Raw genomic sequence first — 23891 nt, 5'->3', positions numbered from 1 at the left:
ACAGACACACAGACACTTTCACTTATATATATATATATATATATATATATATATATATATATATATATATATAATGGGACAATCAACTTACAAATAAATAACATAGGAATTCATTCAGTATAAATTGTTTACAATGTTTAAGGAATTAGAGAGTCAAATAATTGTTTTGGACGGTATTTTGTCTTTAGTATCTAAAACTTATTTTACAATGTATTATCATCGATTTAAATGATAGTGAATGGTTTTATGCTAAGAAAGGTAAGATGATTGAAAGAAAATATTCGTATTTATTCATTTATATTAGGAGAGTATCTGCCTTATAACGGAGGATACGTTAATATATCACATGATCTATCGAATAATCGACAAATCTGCAACCGTTTTCCAAAAGGAATTATCCAGTTTGGGTTGTATTGCTTTTACCACAGTGCTTATTAACATCGATTAACATGATTATAACTACAAATACAAATTAAGACGCTCAGAGGAACTGTTTATATTAAATATGGCGTCGTAATGGGATCGATCATACAAACAAGATGGAACTACTGGTGATATTTAGGATATTAATTCGACTGATATTAGAAATGAGAAAGTAAAATACGGCGCCGTTTTCTGACGAAAAATAATAAGATCTAAACTCATACATGAAATATCACATAAGAATAGGTTCAATAAATCAATATAAGATTGATTTCTTAGATAAATGTCTGTCTTAAATATATAACCGTTAAGATTTTCTTAAAATAGATTCCAAAATTTTTCGGTTTCAAATCAAATGTTTATGAGCATTAAAAAATCAAAACAAAAAGTCAAACTGATTCATTAAGTGAATACTTTTAAATTCGCAGTGAATTTAATAAGGACATAAATGGAAGGTTTTCTAGCATTTTCAAGAAATATTTAACGTAAAAGCGCCAATATTTTTAATAATTTCTGCTATGTAAATAAAGTGTAAAAAGCCTAAACTGCATATTTTAAAACTGAACTCTCAATCTCCTCCTCATCATCATCGTCGTCATCGTCGTCGTCATCATCATCATCATCATCATCATCATCATCATCATCATCATCATTCGGAATCTGATTATGGCTCAGTGGTTTAGCGACACGGATAACAATCTGGGTGCACCAAGTTTGAATTTAGGTCGTTCCACAGAAACATTTTCACTTATTTACGTTTGCCACTCTATGTGGTCTTAAAGTTGAATACTATATAAATATATCATATAATACCATATGAATATACCATATAATACCATATAAATATATCCTTCTAGGAAGACTTCTTGATAGAAAGATATCGAAAAAAGAATACCACAAATCATGATTAATGATATTCAACAATCATCATCATCATCATCATCATCATCATCATCATCATCATCATCATCATCATCAGTTAAACGTCAGTTTCACATACTGACATGCGTTGGACGGCTTGTAGAAATTGACCAGTAAATTTACATCTGCTCAGGTTTCTGTGGAAATCATTTTGCTTGCGGATGGTCTTCTTGACGCCAATCCGCTAAATGAAGGAATCTATGTTTTGTATCGTGATACAATCTTTATATGATTTCCCAGAACGACTAAAAGGCACACGAAGAGAAAAACGGGCAATTACGTTCTCTCAAAATTTTAAGAACATCTACATAGATAGATACTCCACACAGAAGCTAATTTAACTCCGGATTTATGATAAGCAATTTTGTTTTTTTTCACAGAATCTAAATTATACGACTCATGTCCATAAGAAATATTGCATAAATCTTAGTTTATATGTGAACTGGAGAAAAGAACTACTTGTAATGTAATTGAAATTCACGACAAGATTCATTGTACAGTGTTGCTGTTTCGTGTAATCGCCCCCCTTAGTGACTATCACATCTCAGTTAAAAGTTGTCTTCGACAACACATTGTATATAGATGCACACATTTTATAAATGTCCGTTTACATAGTTTGCTGTACTGTACTAGTTTTAGCGAAACTTTTTACTTGAGTTGGTATATTTCTCCCAATGTTATTTACTATGAATTGTCTAAGTGATATTTTATTTTGCAATTTTGTGTCTTTACCTCAAATTATCAGGCAGCTGAACATTCTCAACATAAAAACCAGTTACTTTGTCAGCGTTTGCCCTCATGGGGAGACGCGAAAACCGGGTCTTAATGCGAATTAAGAACATTCCTAACAACTTTTTTTGAGCCTGACTAATTTACAAAAGACGCATCACATAGACTGACAGCATGAACACGCAACGATTCATCTTTCTTCAGTTAATGATTACGATTCATCTTTCTTCAGTTAATGATTACGATTCATCTTTCTTCAGTTAATGATTACGGTTCATCTTTCTTCAGTTAATGATTACGATTCATCTTTCTTTTGTTAATGATTACGATTCATCTGTCTTCAGTTAATGATTACGATTCATCTTTCTTCAGTTAATGATTACGGTTCATCTTTCTTCAGTTAATGATTACGATTCATCTTTCTTAAGTTAATGATTACTGTTCATCTTTCTTCAGTTAATGATTACGATTCATCTTTCTTTTGTTAATGATTACGATTCATCTGTCTTCAGTTAATGATTACGATTCATCTTTCTTCAGTTAATGATTACGATACATCATTTTTGTTAATTATTACGATACATCTTTCTTTTGTTAATGATTACGATCAATCTTTCTTCAGTTAATAATTACGATTCATCTTTCTTCAGTTAATGATTACGATACATCTTTCTTTTGTTAAGTATTACGATACATCTTTCTTCAGTTAATGATTACGATTCATCTTCCTTCAGTTAATGATTACGATTCATCTTTCTTCAGTTAATGATTACGATTCATCTTTCTTCAGTTAATGAGTACGATACATCTTTCTTCAGTTAATGATTACGATTCATCTTTCTTCAGTTAATGATTAATATACATCTTTCTTTTGTTAATGATTACGATACATCTTTCTTCAGTTAATAATTACGATACACGGAGAACAAAAATGCTGCTATTTTATAAGGACTAAAATTACAATATTTCATGGAGTCTCGTGGAGATCACGGCGTTTGGGTGAAAATCTCCTGGAAGGTCGATGAAAATTCTGGTTAAATAGAGTATTCACCAGAGTGGACAATTCTCGCAGCTTAAGTGAAAGTTGATACTCAGCAGATCGGCTGCCATAGGGCTTGAAATGTTTGCACGTCCACAGGCTTGTCAGGACATCTGTCGGAGTTTCCTTGGTCCAGCAACTGTAACCAAAAACGAAGCCTTCTGAGGTCTCAGCTTCATTAAAACTTGTTTAGACTGGGAATGTATATCGATCAAGTTAGTAAGATCAAAGCTCATATGTGGCTTCCCTCATCTGTCATGTTATGTCAAAAACGTTTAGGCCGTTTAGCTAATACTTTCTATCATAGTTGATGATATTCCTTAAAATACTATACTAGGTGGAGCAATTAAAGTCAAGGGATTAGCGCATACTCTATGATTAGGTGAGATATTAATGAGATTGCTCTGATTCTGCGTAAATTTCACTTTAGCCATTTCTTAACGTTTTATTAGTTTCAAATTTCTCTATTCAGCTCGTAATTCTGTCCGCTTTCTTTCTGGCACCTTTGTCGAATTTGTCATGCTTAAGTTTTAAATCATATTCTCGTCTGTCTGTCAAGCTTGGTTTAATACATAATGCTGTATAGGTCTGTAATGTATCAAATCAAAAAACAAGTCAGACAATCTCCGCCGCCATAGGCGTCTCCGATAGACATTCACTACATTGGAATAGCATTGCAATCGCTAAGCGCGCAGATTAAATGGATAAATCATAATTGAGCTTCACTCAAGCAAGTATTTGTATAAGTTCTTTTGTCTGTTTATTTGCCTGTCACGTGTAATTTTGAAATAATTTTCGATATATCTAAACATCTCCAGCCGTGATTACCGAACCGTCTGTCAGATTTAAAATAAGAGTTCCATCGTTCCGTAGATTCTAATGACGATCTCTAACTTACGAATATCTGTTTTTTATGATTTTAGTAATACTCGAAATAATAAAATTAAGCAAAATAAAACTTTTTAAAAATACATAGAAGGGTCAGTACTCCCTAAAGTCAAACCTTTGCTTGCCGTGGGATGAGTGTGATCAACGTGGTAGTTGAACCATCTTGTCTCAAACTACAGTTTTTGGCTGGCAGATTCTGCGGGACAGGCCGAATATTAGTGTTAAAATCCGGCTAACACAGTCTTGTTGAAAATACATATTGATCCAACATCAGGATCTACCGTCTTCCTGTTCGGTCTGTTGCAAGTAATGGAGTTTTTGGTTTCAAACTGCATATATAAATGTGGATAAAACCGTTATATCTGCATATGTGCAGCCAACGTCACTTTGCGTGTTCAGGTCTTTATCTTCCCCGGCTTTGTACGAAACCACTGAGATTTTCTGCTTTCAATACCAGAGTAAATTTGCAACTTTGAAGGTGTAATGAAACCATGTGCTTCTTCTTTACAACAATCACCGACCCAAACGCTGTATGCGGTTGTTCGCTTTTTCTGTTCCTCTTCATCTTCTATTCTGAACGTGTCGTCTGGGCGACACCCGAGGGTAGGAGCACTAGCTTACAAGTATAAAATAAAAATAAATGACGTAAGAGAAAATACAACTCCGAAACATTCTCTCCGATTCTCTCTCCTCTGATCTTGAGCACGTCCAATGTCAGTTTCACTTAAAAATAAAAGGTCTGGTTTAGTCTCCTGTAATTGTGTTTCAACCTCTGGAAGGTTAGAACGTAGACCCCTGATGTTGGAGAAGGAGACATGGTGGTGGGGGTCTACGTTGGAAGTTGGATAACCGGGTTTAAAACCTCTTTGTTATCGATTAGCGTCAGCTCATCTTAGCCTCATAAGTTATTCTTATGTCTTGCGAGAAACCAACTGTCATCAATTGTTTACCACTGGAAACTGCCGTCAACTCAAGCTGTAAACTTTCGTAAACCCAAGACTGTTCATAAATATTTTTTTTGACCTAGTCACCACCACACCTTGATTAAGCATCCTATTTTTGATCGCTGTTTACTTTGGTGAACCCCCACCCCGCATTGCCTTTCTACAAACCTCAATTCCTGCTCTCAATTATTTCCAGCCATTATAATTTATCCTCTTTGTTTAAATCTTTACTTAACACTTTGGCGAGGAAATCTATAGTATGGCAGCTGATACAAACGTGGAGTATTTCATGTAGAACAGACGATCCATAGGCACAATAACAGTGGTTGTATGTAGAAGTCCGATACGCTTAACAAACAAACAAACAAACAAACAAACAGAAAACCTCACGACTATTTGCATGCGGCCACTTACATAGACTTACATAGACTTACATAGAATTAAATAGACTTACATACACTTACATAGACTTACATACACTTACATAGACACGTAAGGTGACAAGAGCGTAGAGTATGGCGGAATAAAATACATGACTAGTGAAATAGGTACTCGTAGATGAGACAAGAGTACCTAGTACGTTTATACTTATGGAAATGGAAACATGCGAATTGGATGTTCCATTTCACCAAGTTTATCATAATAGTTGACCACCGGTTTTTAATTATTAAATAACACTAACCCTAATCCTAACCATATCCACTTTCGAGAAAAAAAACAACAATTTCAACACTAGACGAGTCGAAGATAAGAAATAACGCATTTTTTGTTGCACTTAAATAACGCATTAGAATTATATTAAATGATTCCAGTTCACATGTACATATAACCACAACATTGTTCTTGATGCAGATTTCATTTTTAACAAAATTGACTCAGTCTAAAATGTGTCAGTACTAATGGTTTCAGTACGTTCACTAATTCTTCATAAACATTTCATCGTTCTTTCGTGGTTATGGCGGAAAATCTGGCATATCATCAGCCCAGGAAAATTTTAATTGTTTTTAGCATACATAAAAGTACTGTTCGATTTCTTTTACATTTACTTTTTAAAAAGTTTTACACTCTTAATTTACCTATCGCTTCATAAAACAGACGAAGTACAATTTTACTAATTTAGGAATGTACGAAAATAAAACGGGAAATAGATTTTTATATCGTCACTGAAAATATAGATATATTAAATATAGATATATTAAATATAGATATATTAAAAATATAGATATATTAAATATTGATATATTAAATTCACATGTATATCGAAATACAAAGCAAGATTCAAAGTGGATTTCAATTAATGGGATGGCCTGTACGCACAAGCAGAAATACAATTTTAACACAATAAATAAGAAACGAAAAAACTTAGCAATTCAAAAAGAATATTTAATAATACTTTTTAGTTAGCATTCTTCTCGATCTCCTCGGTCAACGAGTCTTGAAGCTATAAATATTTTATATTATTATTATTATCATTATTATTATTATTATTATTATTATTATTATTATTATTATTATTATTATTATTATTAGAGGTAGTAAGTTGAAGAGATGAAGGAGTATTTAATCACTCTGAGTATTCACACGAGTCATCACCAACAATGTTACATTGTTTAAACTGATGTACTCGCTGGATTTAAGTGACAACAAGCCTTTCAAGGTTCCCAGTACATTCTAATTCTTTTTATGTATTTTAAATTAATTTTCTTATTCCATGTGGGCACTACACTGCCCACTATCATATTTCTGTTGAGAACTGAGATTGGATTTTCTTTTAATGCAAGTGACAATAAGCCTCCACAGTAATTTCCATACTCTTCCTGTCGGTATTTCCATTACATTACACGACAATTCCCATAATACAAATCGTGGTTGGAGTCACGCCCTTTTTTTTTGTTCTATTTTTCTTCGAAATCAAATTAGAGTTTCAGATAATGGGATTTTTTATATGCCTAACTTGAATAATTAATCAGCACGATATGTATTTTTAGTTATCATATTTTGCTGATTTCTATTTCATTTTCTTTTGCGATATTAGTTATAGAATATTATTATTATGGTTTATTCATTTATTCAATATTCAATATTAAAATACACATAGATGTTTACCTAGAGTCCCGATATAGTAATTAGTAAATGGAATTTACACTCAGTATTTAAATTGAAAAACAGTTATCTTTAGCAATATTAATTACTAAATACATTACTTGGCGATAATTCATAATCTCTTTCCATGGTGTTTAATCGACGAACATTAGTTGCTACTGTTGGATGTGGAGTCCAAAATAATTCGAAACTATTTAGATAATGGAAACAAGACACAGAGAGAGGGGTGTCATTTTACGTAATTACCATTCATTGAAGATTCCCCGGATATTCGTGTAATTTGCATTTACTTGGTCGGGATATGTGAATAAGATCCAAATAGTTAAATCAAATAAATGCTGGTTTCAATAAAAGTTCATATATTATCCTTGAGTGGTTGTTTTTTTCAAAGCAAATAACAATTATTTCTTACTCCTTTCCCCCCAACCAACCATATAATATTACTACTACTTACTATCGCTCTGCAATATACACTTTTTACTCTTCCTCCTTGGCGACGAAATTATTTCCAAGCACCTGTAAACATTTAAAAAGAAACAATATTTATAGTGATGCGGGCAAAGACAGTTTGCACTAAGTATAGTTTACTAATATTGAACTTGAATAGTAAAGTATTTAGTGACAAACAAAATAAGCATTTTTATGTTGTGAACAATAATAAACTAATAAAAACATAAGGTGATGTAAATGTCGGCTTATGAAATATGTAAATCAAGCTGTCAGCCACTATCGAACAAGTTTTGTCATCATTTGAAAAATAATCGCATTAACTTTTACAATTGTATTTTATCTTTGCAGCAGTCAAGACGTTAATGTATTAAATCAATAGTTATTTAGAAAATTTCGAATTGTTAAAAAGAAATGCAAATACAGTTTTTAAACTATAAGGTGAACTCATTTGCTTGAAAGCAAAATATATCTCTCCCTTGCATTCTCTGCGTCAGTCTCTTTCTGTATGTGTCACCTTATCTTTTAAATTAAAAATTATTTTTAAACCTTCAACCGAAATTGATGATAAAGAAAAGAGTTAGAATTTTAAAAAACGAAGCTGTTTAGAATAAACAAATGTCAATAATGTCCTTACAATAAATGTGCTAATCTTTTTTTTCCAGAAAGCGTGATTACATTAGACAATCAAACATTTTGGGTTTTGGATTATAGAACATAAATCACTAATGACAACATACAAAATCTTTAAGAAAATCCTTGAATAGAAAACGAAACTACATTAGAATGAAATCTAATAAACTACATGTTAGATGATGCCACACAAACTTATAATAAAGTGTCGAGAAATATGATTAGAACGAGGAGGAAGAGTATCAACAAGACCTTATCTGGAAACGTGGAGAGTACTGGAACTTTTTACGAGCGTATTACCACTTTGATTTTAGAGAAGATAAACGACCATTACTAGCAAGGTGCCAATAGAAAATGACTCGTATGATAGCACAAAATTATTTACAATGGTTATAAAAAAGACAGAAACTGACAAAACTCTGGAGAAATTCCAAGTAACACTACTAGCTATTCTCAGTGACGATGACTGTGTGAAAACTATTATATTATATTATACTATCATATAATAATAATAATAATAATAATAATAATAATAATAATAATAATAATAATAATAATAATAATAATAATAATGAATAATAAGATAAATAAAATAAAAATAATAATGATAATAATAATGAATAATAAGATAAAATAAAATAAAAATGATAATGATAATAATAATGGATAATAAGATGAAATAAAATAAAAATAATAATGATAATAATAATGAATAATAAGATAAATACAATAAAAATAATAATGATAATAATAATGAATAATAAGATAAAATAAAATAAAAATGATAATGATAATAATAATGAATAATAGGATAAATAAAATAAAACTAATAATAATAATAATAATAATAATAATAATAATGAATAATAAGATAAATAAAATAAAAATAATAATGATAATAATAATGAATAATAAGATAAATAAAATAAAAATAATAATGATAATAATAATGAATAATAAGATAAAATAAAATAAAAATAATAATGATAATAATAATGAATAATAAGATAAAATAAAATAAAAATAATAATGATAATAATAATGAATAATAAGATAAATAAAATAAAACTAATAATAATAGTAATAATAATAGAAGCAAGGGGAAATATTTTATTATATGTTTTATTAGATCTTCTCAAATCTGCCCTTGTAAATTTATAATTATTTTTCAATCAATCCTTACATATTAATATTCATGACTTACACTTTTTTACTTAATCTAAAAAACATATTTCAAAAGATAGATTTTCAACGTTTTCATGTTCAGTGTATGCGCAATCCTAATTATTGTTTTAAAGTTCTCTCATTGCATAATTTCTAGCATTTGTTCAATATTTTGTGATAATGCAAATCTGTTTTAATTTCATTAATTCAATTATATATATGATTTCTAATGTAATATCCTATCTTAATTTAATATCTCAATTTCCGTTTCTGTGTTTAACATATTTAAATTAGAAATCATTTTAAACATGATTCCATTTTATTTTATTTGATATCCATACTTTCGTTCTGAATAATAACAAAAATATAGTACTGCTATGTCTGCTAGTATAGTTAATATATGTAGTAAAAAATCAACATTTAAAACTGATGATGTCATCTTCATCGGTGTCTTTCTAGTAATGGCATTATTTGAATATAATTAATGCACTTTATTCGAAGGTTTAACCCGAGGACAATTAAGTACAATATTCTACATGAAATCAGATATAATTCTATAATATTTAGAATCAAATAGAAAATTAAAGAGAGAGAGAGAGAGAGAGAGAGAGAGAAATAAAGAAACAGATAACGAGTAAGAGATAGGGAAACAGAGAGGGAGCATTTAAAGTAATAACGATTAATAAATAATCCCCGCATGCGCAAATGGCCTAGCCTGATTTGATTAATAAGAACAATATTACGAAAAGGACATTAATTTAACTAGATGATATAAAAATCATTTTATAAGAGACAGCACAGTATTATGACAGACGAACAGAAAACAGAAATGATTAGTAAAGTGTTGTGGTCCTGTTTAAGGGGTCACAAATTCAAGTGAAAGAGTCCTGGTATTTACTGCGAGTGGTTAAACTACGCTTGTGGTCTCGGCATTTATTTGTTTCCCCACGAAAACAAGAGGTCTTTTTTAATGCGGGCGAAAATCAGCTCTCCCAAAAGGAGGCACTCTGGCAGGGTGCAAAAATAAAATCGTCTCAGTAGAGAAAGGTTTCTCCGTCCATTGATTAAGAACAATTTAACTTGGGTGCAGCGTCAGAGCAGACACCACACCCCGGCCACTGGCTAACCGAGAGACGAATTGCGCGTGTTTTATTTAGTTCGGTGCTCCCGGCTCTAGCTTTACCAGAGCCTTATTTGGATAACACCGAACTTAGGCCAGTAATGGGAAGTGGGGGTCGTGGGTCATGTAACTACTTTGCCATCTCAATTTATTAAAAACTTTATTGACCCTAAACTAATCGCTATCACCAAAATACCGCATTCTCTTCATGCCGTTTACCTACTTAAATTTTCCCATGTACTGTGATTTTTAAAAACAATTTCTGTGAACAAAAAATGTAAGACAAAACATAAAATTTATATACAAACTAAAAGTATATATATATATATATATATATATATATATATATATATATATATATATATATATATATATATATATATATATATATATAGTATATTAATAAAAAAGCAAAAAAATAAAGTATGAGATGATGGATGGGGGCAAATCTAGAAAAAAAACCACAAAGAAAGTAAAAGGAATAAAATGCCTAAAAGGGGGTAGTAAGGATTTACCCTACCTAATTTTAAGTGTAGAACGTCAACTGTTTTCCGACAAGGATGAAAACTAGCAGGTCGTTCCTTAATAAGGAGTGGGAGACTTAAGGGTAATCATCGCAATACAAATTAGATTGGGATGGGAACATAGGGAATGGACGGTGTCTTCCAAGATAAGTGTGCGTATAGGGGCAACAGACCGGGGTCGAAACTCAGTGAAATAGCATCTTATGAAGCTCTCCTAGTACGGATAAAAATAAAAACAGGTACTGTCGGTTGCGTGACACTGCTGTCTGAACTTTCACTTTCTGGTTACCACTTGACGCGTCTTCTCTCCACTCCAAAACGAACTTCTGCAACTTTAGTTGTTCTCTCCCCGAATCCGACTTTTCTCTTCTACAAATACAACTTCTCTGCTCGCAATCTAACTTCAGAATCCCTTCCTTCCCCAAATCACTCCTCTTTTATCTCCAATCAGGAGCATCTCATTTGCATACCTCGTGGTCACCCTGTAGGCATATAAAGAAACAGGGCAGCCATTTTTGTTTCTTTCTTCTTCATTATGAACACGAGGTAAGCCACACAAAAACGCGGTCGGTCGTTCTTGTTTCTTTTTTTCTTCATTTACACCACAGGTACAGAAACAACATTTATACTTATCTTTTTCTAGAACTTATAACGTTTTCACTCGATGTGGCTATATCTAATCTAAACCTATTTGTATCTAATCTAAATCTGTCTATACCTAATTTAAACCTGTCTGTATCTAATCTAAACCTATCTGTATCTAATCTAAATGATCTTTGACCAAACTGGGTTCCGTTGAATTTAGCACCGCATGCCCAATACAGTTAGGGAGGGAAGACAAACTCGAACCCAGGACCCCTTCAGATGCGCAAACTAGTGCTGTGCACCCATCTTCTATCGAAGTTCATGCGATGTAATCTTTTCCAATCGCATCTGATCTTTACTTTGAACATCAGCTCCAAAACTATGGACTACGTCAAGACGTGTGGTCCAAGTCACTAAATTAGCTACTTCTAGGATCGCGAGAAATATCATTCGTTTCTCCCTCGTAAAAGCTGGGCTTCCATTCTCCCGTCTTTGGCGAGCACATCGTAGACGGGGAGTGCATCCTGAACATGTTTCCGCGTAATAGAAGACTGAATTATTCAAATAACTTTGACCTAGCGCCCAATTCCACTGCGAAATGTGTAGCCACTCAACAAACGGATACTTTACAATATCCGCCGCTAAGTCTAGATATGGTCTATTCCTAGATAGAGCATGGTTACTGGACCACGGCAATGCCTTAAGGGCAGCCCGACATTAGGCGAATTAAAGCGTTTCCCACCCGGTCTTCGGCGACCTTCCGTGGAGTGATTGGGTATGAGCTGGGAAAAGGAGTGTTAGACGGCAGGGACCCATGGAGAATCTTCTAGTAACGTACGACTCAGGAAAGTCAACCATTCAGCGCGTCGATGACACTCCAGATCAGGCATCCCCAAGCCACTCTCGCTAAGACTTTGCGTAGAGACCTGTCTACGAACGAACAACTTTCCCTTTCTTCCAAAGAAACGATCAAAGGAGATGCTCAAAAGCTCTATGGCGGCTCGCAGACAGAAAAAGTACAGACATGCGGTAAAGGATCAACGGAAAGACGTGAGTGGCGCACACCTCGACACGAGCCTTCAAGGATAATTTCCTTCGAATCAATCATCACAGACAATTTGACCTTCGCCGGTACTCCCGACTAATTCTTTTCCCGCTACAGACCCAGTTCAAACCAAACTATATACAAACCGTATACGAACTGGGCAATCGGACCAGCTGAAATAGCCTTGAAGTGTCAGAACCCTCGACAAAGCTCCAACCGCAGGCCAACGGACTTGCATGTGACGTTTTTATACTCAGCAAGCGGCTGCGTTTGATGTTTTTATATCACGCACACACTGATATCGTCAGCATACGCGGACAATCTGAAATGTGTTCCACCAAGTACAGCAATGCCGCGCAAGCCTGTTCTCGCCGCCTCGACCCTTAATTTGCAGAGGAATGGCTCCAACGAAAGAACATAAAGTAGAGGTGACAGCGGACAACCCGGAAGCATCGACCGAGAGACCCAATCGATCCCGAGAGCCTACTGTTAATCTGCACCATTACTGTCGGACTGAGATACAGAACAAAAACCCATTTGTGGAAGTTCGGAGCAAAACGGGTAGTCTCTTTAACAGATTTCAAGAAACCATGGCCAACCCTATCGAAAGCGTTGAACTGATCTAAATTGATTAGGGCGACTTCTGTGTCGTCTTCTATCCCCTTTAAGATCGTACGGACCAAGTGCAAGTTATTTTGAATCGATCGACCCTTCACAGCGTAGTTCTGATCCGGTTCGACCAAGTCGCCGATAACAACTTGTAGTCGGTTTGCAAGAACTTGTGCCAACATTTTCAACTCTGTGTTTAGCAGAGTGATGGGCCTATAATCATCAAAGTCCGCGCCTCCATGCAAGTCACTTTTCTTCAGAAATGTTACCACTCCTTTGGTAACCTGCCCAGGATTGGATCCCTGAACAAACCAGTGGTTAAACACATCCTTCAGAAGTGCAACAAACATGTGGGACAACCTCAAATATATTTCGTAGGTAGGACAATCGAGCTCTGGAGATTTATTTTAGCTATAACAAATTCAACGCGGTAAAAATCTAACGTTCCGTAACCATCCCATCACAGCTTACCGTTCGGGCCGCAGTAAGGCGGGGCGAGCTATCTAAATAGCTGCCAAACTCCTGGACGTGGAGTTTGGGTAGTCGGGTGAAGCGCACCTCCAAATGCTCACGAAACCCTTTGCAAATCTCACGAGTCGATAGGAGATTACGTCCTGCCAGGTTTTCACTTTCCAAATGTATACATCCGAGTCGCGGTGTACGGCGGCCTTATGCTAAACAGCATTAATGTTAACGGCTTTGTTAGATACTATTTTACTTAGCTCTTGCTACTGAACATTCGTATCGCTCGCTAGCCAAGTGATTGATGTGTTGGCTATATTGAACGCAAAGGCATCTAATTTTGGCCTTAAGCTTAACCCACCAGCTACTTCCAATAACCGCCCCAACTAATTCCCGCTGAATTAGTGTCGTTAGTTGTTCCTCGAAGTCAATCACCTCTAGCAAAGAGTTGTTCAACTTCCAGTACCTGCCTATTGCTTAACTTCAAACGGACCATAACTAATTTATGGTAAAACATAACCTAGCTAGTTGAACGTGGGAGAAGATAGAAAATCTACATCGCCTTTTCTTGCTAACATTCTGGCCAGGTAAATACTCGGACAGAAGGGCGCACTAGTATGCCACGTCCACATCTTCCTCCCTGGGTGATCAAGACGGAACCTGTGGACAAGATCGCACGAGGCAATCAGGTCAGACTTTCACACCTATCTTACACTCTATTCTTTCTGAACATCTATCTTGGGGTTCAAGATGGCAATGCAGTCCCTCATTAAAACTACTCGGACCCGAGAGAAACAACTCCACACACCGAGAAAAGAAAACTATCTCCCTAGCGATATTAGGGCATAAACTGCCACAATCCGGAAGTAACGCTTTTAATGACTATATCGACCACGACCAGCTTTCCCTGAGTGTCCGCGTGTACTACGATTACCGTCGTACATAGGGTGCGACTCACTAGCGCATATACCCTACAACCCCGAAGATTGTCATATGCTGAGTAAAGGTCCAAGCCGTTCGTCAACACATCACAATCTCCGTACGAAACGAAGTGGGTCTCTTGTAAAGCAACTACATCTACCATAAGGGACACAAGATCCGTTAGCAGTTAAATCATAAGATCCGTTGAAGTTAAATCATAAAACAAGGCGAAACTTTGAAATAATTTATTTCCTATGTAAATGCGAAATTAAAATATTTTTCTTGTTTTTTTTATTAATTATTTTAAAGATTCTCAAAACAGCAAAAAGTTGGATTGGCGTGATGCTAAAATAGTGAAAATGGTCACGTTCGGGTGTAGTTAATACTGACGCGTGCACAAAATCTTGGACCGTTATTCATGACGTAATGATGTAATGATTTATTCTGTAACAAATAAAAGTGTTGTGCTTTTGATATTATGGGGGTTAATAATGTGTATTGTTTGGATTGTGCAGATTACTGTTCTCATTTTTAGTGTTATTCACTCAACCGATATAACCTCCGATCCTTCGCAAGGACTCATGGCATGATGCATGTAATACTAGATAAAATTTACTTCTTAATGACTCTTCTTCGGGTTTAAGGTCCAATAGTTAGTGCAGGCGATATAAAGAATAAATTGCAACACACTTCAGATTTATAATGTTCAGTCATCGTTAACTGAAAGCATGCTACACTGATGGATGCAATTTTCACAATGGTTTGGCCGAGAATGCCACCGACCTTCCTTAAGTACATTTTGTCAACGTCGGGAATCTGTACCGAAGTTCATACTATTGAATTCACAAGGCTAGTTTTCTTCGCTCTGTCATAATTACGTGGTGTTATTGAAAGAGACGCAATTCTAAGACACTTCTTAGCATGAATGAAAGTGTGATGAGCATAATGACAAAGTCCATAGTAATTTAATAGTCATTTAATCCTGAGCAACGCCGATTATCTTATAAGTAATAAATAATCACTTTTCTCAGCGAGTAAACATATCAATTGCTTAACTCAATTTTTTTATTCGAATCTATAATGTATATTTGTTTGATTTTCTTATATTACAGCATATCAACTCATGTTTTGTCATTTTATATCGATATAGTATATGTAAAACTATCTTCAAATAACCGACGTTGCCCAAGATATGGAAAAATTATTTTATTTGGATTTTTTATTTATTTGACATTTTATGATCTTATAAATAAAAAATACAATGTTTTAATGTATAACGGACAACCCTTTTTGTTTGGTTTAAAAATATGAGTAATTTTCTTTGTTAAAATTGATAAGTTTTGGTGTTATATAAACTGTTTGTTCCCTACATCATTCATGATTACTAATGAAGCCGTCAGCAAAATTTTCTTTTGTTGATGCCATAATGTGATGTGGGGTGTCTAAGAAACATGGTTGAATAATGATGTACAAGAAGATTCGGAATATAAGGTTGCCGAAATTAGACTTTAATATTAGACACCCATATTAGAGTTTCAGTGTTATATTGTCAATATTAGATTTTCAGTATTGAATTGCGAATACAAAATTTTCAATATTGTATTGTCAATATAAGATTTTTAATATTATATTGTCAATATTATCTTTTCAATATTGTATTATGAATATAAGATTTAAATTATTCTATTACCACTATCGGACTTTTAATATTGTATTGTCAATATAAGATTTAAAATATTATACTACGATATAATATTTTGATATTGTATTGTAAGCATAAGATTTCAAATATTATATTGCCAATATATTTTAATATTGTATTGTCAATATGAGATTTTAATATTGTATTGTCAATATAATATTTTGATATTGTATTGTCAATATAATATTTTATATTGTATTGTCAATATGAGATTTTAATATTGTATTGTCAATATGAGATTTTAATATAGTATTGTCAATATGAGATTTCAAATATTATATTGCCAATATAATATTTTAATATTATATTGCCAATATAATATTTTAATATTATATTGCCAATATAATATTTTAATATTGTATTGTCAATATGAGATTTTAAATATTATATTGCTAATATAATATTTTAATATTGTATTTTCAATATGAGATTTTAAATATTATATTGCCAATATACTATTTTTATATTATATTGTCGGTATAAGATTTGTAATATCATATTGATAATATAATATTTTAATATTGTATTGTTAATATATTTTTTAAAAATATTATACTATAAAATTTTAACATATTGTAAGCATAAGATTTTAAATATTATATTGCCAATATAATATTTCAATATTGTATTGCCAATAAAAGTTTATAATATTATATTGGCTATTATAAATTTAAAATATTCTAGTGCCAATAAAGATTTTCAGTATTGTAAATATTACATTTCCGTACCATATTGCCCATATAAGATCTTCAGTATAGACTTGTTAATAATAGATTTTTATTATTATATTGCTAATATACGGTTTACAATATTCTGTTGCCAATATTATATTATCTATATTTGTTTTTCAATATTAGATTTTCAATTATATATTGTTTTCACTATATTTTAAATATTGTATTGTAAATATTATATTTTTAATATTATGTTATAAATATACAATTTTCATAATTATATTGTCAATTTTCCATTTTTAATATAATATTGCTAATATATCGTGTTGGGTGTATTTGTTTTTGAATATTGTAAACCTTTTTTAAGAGTATTGTGTTGTCAATATAAGTTTTTAGTATATTGTATATAGTAGATTGTCAATGTCGTATTGTCAATATTAGATTTGCAATTTTATATTTCCAATCATGGTATTTTAATATTATGTTTTCAATGTTAAGTTTTGAATATTATATTGCTTTTATTAAATTTCCAATATAATATTGTCAATATAAGACTTTTATTTTCATCGTGTCAATCTAAGAGTTAAGTTATTATATTGTCAATATTTGATATTTAATTTTATATTGTAAATATTAGATAGTCAATATTTTAATTCCGATACAAGATTTTCTCTATTATTTTTTATTTTATATTTTCCTATATTATAGAATATTATATTCCTTTATTATGTTTTTCTATATTATATTATTGTAATCACATATTCACATCGGTTCCCGCTGGATCACCGAGGTTAAACAACGTATTCACATCGGTCAGTACTAAATAGGTGACTAATTCGGACTTCCAGGTGCTGTATGTGCTCTCCGCTTATCTCCGCAATGTTTCCAGTCGTCCTTGGCTTTTCCTTGCCACTGGACTCAAACAGTACCGATTCAGGAGAGGTGTGGTTGGAGATTGCGCAACCCTTGCCACACAATTTACACGTGTAGCTGAACCTGCAAGGGGTATCCTTTGTTTTCGAGACTGGACGGAGGCATCGATATTATCTTACTTATAAGAATGTCCAATAATATATTGTTACAAGATGTTCAATAATATATTGTTATAATTTGATTTTTAATATGGTATTTTAAATATAAGATTTTTGATATTAGACTTAAAAGATTATACTGTCAATATAAAATGTTCAATATAATATTACCAATATAATATTTTTAATATTCTACTGTGAATATTTTATTTTGAAAATTATACTTATAAAATGAATTTTTAAATATTATATTGCTAAATATTAAATTTTCAATATTATATTGCCGATATGTTTTGGAAATATTATATTGAAAATACTATATTTCCTATATTATATTGCTAATATAATATTTTCAATAATTTTTTCAGTATGGGTTTTCTATATTATATTAACAGTATAAGATCTTAAATATAATATTGAAAATAATATATTTTAACATTATATTGTCAATATCAGATTTTTAGTATTATATTGTTATATTAGAGTTTCAATATTACATTGTCTATATTAGAGTACCATATAAAATGTTGCAAATTATATTGTAAATAATAGATTTTACAACTATATTTTCAATAATACGAACACTAATTTTAAATACTCTATTACCAATATCAGATATTTGTTATATTATTTAATTTTAGATATATGCATTTATATTGTCAATATTACATTTTCGCTTTTATATTGTTAAAAGATTTTTTCTATTATATTGTTAAAAGATTTTTGCTATTATATTTTAAATATATTAATTATAACAATGTCAATATAAGGTTTTCAAGATATTTCCAATATTACATTCTTAATTATATATTTCAGACATAATATTTGTTATTATAATATCAATATATTTTTACAGATATTGCCAATATTACATTCTAAATCATATATTTCAAACAATTTCTAATACTATGCAACCAATATCAAATTTTAATATGATATTGCCAATATTAGATTTTTATATTATATTGCCAATATTCGATTTTTAATATTATATAGGCCATATTAGATTTTTAATATTATATTCCCAATATTAGAGTTTTAATATAATCTTGCTAATAATCGATTTTTAATATTATATTGCCAATTAAAGATTTTTAATATTATATTGCTAATATCTGATTTTTAATATTATATTGTCAATATTTGATTTTTAATATTATATTACCAATATTTGATTTTAATATTATATTGCTAATATAAGATATTTAATTGCCAATATTTGATTTTTTATATTATATTGCCAATATAAGATTTTTTTATATTATATTGCCAATATTAGATTTTTAACAGCATATTTTCAATATAATTTTTTTATATTTTATTTGCAATATTAGTTTTTGAACAGATATTGACAATATTTAATTTTTAACATTATATTGCCAGTGTTGAATTTTTGTATAATATATTGCCAATATTAGATTTTTTATATTATATTGTCAATATAAGATTTTTAATATTATACTAGACCACCCGTGACCCGTTGGGTCAGTACGTTATATTAGTTATGGAATTCATGTATGAGCGTGACACTTGTGGCATAAAGAAAATAGTTTTTTTACATAACAGAAGCATTTCTATGAAAGTATATTAAAATGAAAAAAGAATATAGATAGATTTCTATGAGTCGTTCTATTTATTATAATTGTTATTTTTATTTTAATTACAGTTACTGAATTATAAGTGGTTGGTCATACTTATAGGTAAATATGCACTGAACAGGTATCATAATCCTTATTATAGTTAAATTCAAATTTTGATATATCATCTTTTAAATGAAATTGTTAGTTGAAAGTACAGAATAATAAAAAAAACACTCTCCACATGTTAATAATGGCTTTTTAAATAGAAAATGAAAATAAAATGTAACTTTTTTCATTTAATTTAAGCAAACATTCAGTACCCATTGTGTAAAATATTTAATTTGTATGTTAATAATAAGGTCAATAAAATTAAGACAATTCTTTTCTATTTACATTATTAATAGAAGCAGCGGCGGTGAAAGAAAACACCTCTCATTTTCCCTCTAATAGATTTCAACACTCCTACTCCCTCTGTTTTCGTTACGTACGCGAGAAATCTAATAGAAACGTGTGCATTTAGCAATGCGGCTTTCCGTTTTTGTGTAAAAACTTCTGATGAATTTAAAATATTGGATTTAAAAAATATATTGGATTTAAAAAATGGATTTAATATGTATAAAACATATGATTCAAGTATTTGCTGTTTAAAAACAACAAAGGAAAACACTATTTAATTTCATTTAAAAGATGATATATCAAAATTTGAATTCAACTATAATAAGGATTATGATACCTGTTCAGTGCATAAGTATGACCAACCACTTATAATTCAGTAACTGTAATTTAAAAAAAAATAACAAATATAATAAACAGAACGACTCATAGATTTAATTTACCGATTCAGCTTTCCGTTTGGAAATGTAAGCAGACGACTTAAAAAACATGGGAAGAAGAAAAAGAAATGTTTTTGTAATAACGCCCTCTAGTAAAAAGGTCTGCATTAGTTAAGGGGGATAACTCTATCCAGTTTTACATCGCTCCCTTTTTCTCTCTCTCACACATACACGTAACTATTTCTCGCGTACGTAACGAAAACAGAGGGAGTAGGAGTGTTGAAATCTATGAGAGTGAAAGTGAGAGTTTGTTTACTTTTGTTTTTTTTAAAAGGGAGAAGTTTTTTTGAAACTGCGACAGACTTTACGAAGTTGAATGTTTTTAGCCGTTAAAAAAAAAAAAAAAACTACGGTTGATTTTATAAAATTATTTATTTATAATGACATGAATTAAAGATTTCTCGCGTACGTAACGAAAACAGAGGGAGTAGTTGAATGTTTTTAGCCGTTAAAAAAAAACAAAAAACTATTTGATCAAATTAAATGAAATTGTTTGTATTAAAAGCGATATAAAAATTCCGGAATTGGAATAACGGATTGAAGACGTTGCTATTTACGCATGCGCAACCGGATGTTGAAAACCGGAAATCTGATTGCAAACATACAAGATCCATAGACTTTTAGTATTATATAGATTGTCAACATTAGTTTTTATTATTATACTGCCAATATTAGATTTTTATTATTATATTGCCAATATTAGATTTTTAATATTACATTGCCAATATTTGATTTTCTCTTATATTGCAAACATTAAATTTTTAATATTATATTACAAATATTATTTTTCAATATTATATTGTTAATATTAGATTTTTAATATCATATTGCCAATATTAGAATTCTTTTGTTATATTGCTAATGTTTGATTTTTAATATTATATTGCCAATATTAGAGTTTAATATTATATTGCAAATATAAGATTTTTAATATTATATTTTCTAAATTATTTTTTAATATTATATTTCTAGTATTAGTTTTTAATATGATTTCGCTTATAAATTGTGTTTTTTTTACACAGTGATCACCACTTATCAAGGCCCGGAATCCACTCAGGGATAAGGGTTATTGCAAGTACATTACGTTAGTTTGGAGGTTTGATGAAGTATTTACTTAAGGGGGCGGTTTATTAGGAATTTGTTAACGTTGGACTTGAACACATCCAAGTTGTAGTCCGGTGGAAAGCAGGCAGACGGAACAGAGTTCCACAGGCGTGCAGTTCTAAGAAAGAAGCTTTGTTCATGGAATCCGCGTTTTGATTTAGGCACAGATATAGAGTGGGGGAAATTTTTCACAGTGAATTCAGCTAGACGGGTGTTTTACGTGAAAGATTGGCGAGGGGGGGACCAGAGATTGGAGTTCAGACGAGCACCTGCCATGGAAATAACGATAAAACAATGATAGGCTCGCAACGTCTCTTCTGTGGGAGAGAGGTTGCAGGGTAGAGAAAAGGGCATCCCCCACTAAGCCACGAAGTCTATTTTGTACTCTGTCAAGGCAGGATAGGCTGTTTTTAGCAGCTCCTGCCCAGATATAGAAACAGTATTTCATCCTTGGACGTACTTGGCTTTTATATAGATAGAGAATTGCATCAGTAGTGAGATATCTTCTGGAGCGGTAGAAGGATCCCACCATCTTTCCAGCGACCTTGGCAACAGACTTGATGTACGTGTTCCATTTCAGATCATGAGTAAAGGTCAAACCCAGAAGCTTGTCAAAACACGGGGCCTCACCCAGACGAGAGCCATCCATCACAATTGATGCCAGATGGGGATCAGAACATTGATGATGTAAGGATAGGAGTTTGGTTTTGGATGCATTAAATGTAACCAGCCACATCTTCCCCCACTGAACCACGCGCTCGAGATCAGAGGAGAGAGAATCAGAGAGAACTTTGTCATTTACAGCCTTTGATGTGTTGCCGTAGATGGTCGTGTCATCAGCATAGATGTCAGCGAATGATTTAAGTATGTGTTTAGGGAGGTCATTGATGTAGATCTGGAAGAGAGTTGGGCCCAGGATTGACCCCTGAGGGACTCCAGCATTTATATTGCAGGTCTCCGATTTTTGTCCATCTACCACTACTCTTATGAGCCTATCGGAGAGAAATGATTTAATGATTGAGAAAACATTTCCAGTTATACCGTAGCTGGAAATCTTGTGAAGTAGACCCTTATGCCATACCTTGTCGAAGGCATTTGATATGTCAAAAGCAATTGCCCTAGAAATGAAGCCTTTGTCACGAGATCCACTAATCCTGTGAGATATAACCGTCAGCAAATCTGCGGTAGATCTTGCAGAACAGAAACCATATTGTGTGTCGCTAAGAAAGTTATTCCTGCTGAGGTGGTTGACTATTTCTCTATTTAATATGGATTCCAGCAACTTACTCATAACACACAGGAGACTTATTGGTCTGTTCTGATATAATATTGCCAATATAATATTTTTATATTATACTGCCAATGACTTTTAATATTATATCACCGATATTACACTTTTAATATTATATTGTCAATATTAGTTTTTAATATTCTATTGCCATTACTAGATTTTTAATACTATAAAGCAAATATTAGATTTTTAATATTATATTTCCAAGAGTTATTGCCAATATTAGATTTTCATATAATATTGCCAATATTAAATTTTTTATATTGCATTACCAATATTTGTTTATAATATTATACTGCAATATAAGATTTTTGATATTATATTGCCAATATTATTTTTTTATATGGCATTACCAATATTTGTTTTTAAAATTATATTGCAATATAAGATTTTGATATTATATTGCCAATATTAGTTTTAATATTTAATTGCTAATATAAAATGTATAATATTACATTTTTAATATTATATTGCAATATAAGATTTTTGATATTATATTGCCAATATTAGTTTTAATATTTAATTGATAATATAAGATGTATAATATTATATTGCCAATAGAAGATTTTTACTATCATATAGTAAATATTACATTTTTAATGTTATATTGCCAATATTATATTATTAAAATTATATTACCAATATTATATTTTAAATATTATGTTTCCAATATCAACCTTTTAATATTATATTGCTAATATAAGATTTTTAATATTATATTTCCAATATACGAGGTTTAACATAATATTGCCAATAATCGATTTTATTATTATAGTGCCAATAGAAGATTAGGAATATTATATTACCAATATTTGATTTATAATATTATATTCCCAATATTAGCTATTACATATTATATTGCCAACATTTGATTTTTAATATTATAGTATATTGCCAATATTAGAGTTTAATATTATATTGCTAACAGAAGATTTTTAATATTATATTGTCAATATTTAATTTTTAATATAATATTGTCAGCATTATATTTTTAATAATATATTGCCAATATCTGATTTTTAAAACTATATTACAAATATAATATCATTATATTATATTGCCAATATTTTTTTTAATAATCTACTTGCAAGATAAGATTTTTTTAAATATATTATTGCC

This window comes from Euprymna scolopes, chromosome 38 (genome assembly GCF_053919585.1).
Source record: "Euprymna scolopes isolate OS-2025 chromosome 38, ASM5391958v1, whole genome shotgun sequence".
Classification (NCBI taxonomy): domain Eukaryota; kingdom Metazoa; phylum Mollusca; class Cephalopoda; order Sepiida; family Sepiolidae; genus Euprymna; species Euprymna scolopes.
Note: the sequence above shows the minus strand (reverse complement) of the source record.